At 31.2% G+C, this 2,546-nt stretch overlaps 1 non-coding gene across 1 annotated transcript; it reads left to right on the forward strand.

Annotated features, from left to right (window-relative positions):
• The first annotated feature begins 402 nt into the window (after positions 1–402).
• Positions 403–508, forward strand: LOC126945150 (small nucleolar RNA U13). Its single transcript, XR_007722323.1, has one exon. It is a non-coding gene; the product is annotated as a small nucleolar RNA U13 (small nucleolar RNA).
• Positions 509–2,546: the final 2,038 nt, after the last annotated feature.

The raw sequence follows: 2,546 nt of genomic DNA on the forward strand, positions 1-2,546 counted from the left end.
TGAATATTTGGGAAATACAGCTAAAATAGCACTTAGAAGAAAATTTATAGTTTACAATGAATAATTTAAGAATCCACCTAAGAATCAGGAACTTCATATTTGCCACAGTATTGAAGATACAAATGCATTAAAATAATTATAAATCTATTTTGATGGGCACACAATATATAAAGGGGTAGTTTATAATATAAATGACATTAAAATGTGGGGTAGAGCTGTAAAGATTACTTTTTGTATGCAATCAAGATTAAGTTGGTATCGATTCAAAATAGATTGTTTTATATTTAGAATATTTTATGTAATCCCCTGATAACAATGAAGAAAATGGTTATAGAATATACACCAAAAGGAATCAAAACTTATCATTAAAATGTACATTCTGCTGTTGTTGATGGAGTGTTCATACATTTCATAGTTCATAAGTATGATGATTGGGTTTTCACACTCATGTATGAGATGTGCCTCTCTAAAACTTTCTTACAACATTGGCACATTACCCCATCTGATGTGTTATGGGTGCGTGTGTGTGTGTGTGCATATATATATATATATCTCCATATCAAAAATGGATAGAACTGACAGATCAATAAGGAAATAAAGGGCATGAGCAACACTACAAACCAATTGGACCTAACAGACATATACAGAACACTCCATCAACAATAGCAGAATATACATTTTTCTCAAGTGTACATAGAACATGGTCCAGGGTAAACCACATGCTAGGCAAAAAAAAAAAAAAGAAGTCTTAATAAATTTTAAAAGATTTAACTCATATCAAGTATCCTTACTGATCACAATGGAATGAAACAAATCAATAGCAAAAGGAAAACTGGAAAATGCATAAATATGTGGAAATTTACACACTCTTAAACAATAAATGAGCTACAGAGAAAATCAGAAGGGAAATTTTAAAGTATGTTCACACACAAAAAGAGAAAATATCTTGATACAACAGAAAATGAAAACACAATATACCAAAACTTATGAAATGTAACAGAAGCAGTGCTAAAAGTGAAATTTATAGCTATAAATGCTAATGTTAAAAAGGAAAGATCTAAAATCAATGATCTGATTTTTAAACCTTAAGGAACTAGAAAAAAAAAAAAGAACAAACTAAACCCAAAGCTAGCAGAAGGAAGGAAATAATAAAGATTAGAGCAGAGATAAGTGAAAATAGAGAATAGAAAAACAATAGAGAAAATCAATAAAACCAAAAGTTGATTCTTAAAAGAAAATCAATAAAATTGACGCATCTTTATCTAGATTGACTAAGAAAAAAATAGAGAAGATTCTAATTGCTAAACTCAAAAGTAAAAATCACTAATAATTTTTATTTGATTACACATTGAAATATTTTGAATATAGAGGGTTAAATAGAATACACCATTTAAAAATTTTTAAACTGTTAAAACTAATAAACTAAACCAACAAACTAATTCAGCAAAGTTGCAGGATACAAAATCAACACACAAAAATTAGTTGCATTTCTATATATTAACAATGAACAATCAGAAAAGGAAATTAAGAAAGTAATCCTATTTATAACAGCATCAAAAATAATAAAATACTTAGAAATAAATTTAACCAAGGAGCCAAAAGACTGAAAACTATAAAATATTACTAAAAGAAATTAAAGAAGATACAAATAAATAGAAATGAAGTCCATATTTATGATTGGAAGACTTAATATTGTTAAAATGTCTAGACTGACCAAAGCTATCCTCAGATTCAATGCAATTCCTAAAAAAATCCCAATGACATTTTTTCATAAATAAAAAAAAAATCTTGATACAAAATCTTAAAGGATCCCCAAGTAGCCAAACAATATTGAAAAAGAAAAGCGCTCATATATCCTGACTTCAAAACATATTACAAAGCTACAATAACCAAAAAAGTATCTTACTGGCTGAAAGGCAGACATATAGACCAATGAAACAGAACAGAGATCCCAGAAATAAACCCTCCCATATACGGTTAAATGATTTTCTACAAGGGTTCCAAGACCAGATGTATTATTCCATTCTCACGCTGCTATGAAGAAATACTTGAGACTGGGTAATTTATAAAGGAAAAACGTTTAATTGGCTCACAATTCCACAGGGCTGGGGAGGCCTCAGGAAACTTACAATCCTGTAAGGGGAGGTAAACATGTCCTTCTTCACATGGCAGCAGAAGCGAGAAGTGCAAAGTGAAGCAGGGGAAATCTCCTTATAAAACCACCAGATCTCCTGAGAACTGACTCACTATCAGCAGAACAACATGGGGGTAACGACCCTAATGATTCAATTACCTCCCACCAGGTGGGGATTATGGGAACTACAACTCAAGATGAGATTTCGGTGGGGAAACACAGCCAAGCCATATCACCACACAATGGAGAAAGGACAGTCTTTTCAACAAATGGTACTGGAAAAACTGGACATCCACATGCAAAGGAATTAGGCTGGACCCTTACCTACAACCATTTGCCAAAATTAACTTGAAATGGATCAAAGACCTAAATATAAACCTTAAAACTAGAAAACCAGAAGAAAACACAGAGA

The sequence above is a fragment of the Macaca thibetana genome, chromosome 20 (assembly GCF_024542745.1).
Source record: "Macaca thibetana thibetana isolate TM-01 chromosome 20, ASM2454274v1, whole genome shotgun sequence".
Lineage (NCBI taxonomy): Eukaryota > Metazoa > Chordata > Mammalia > Primates > Cercopithecidae > Macaca > Macaca thibetana.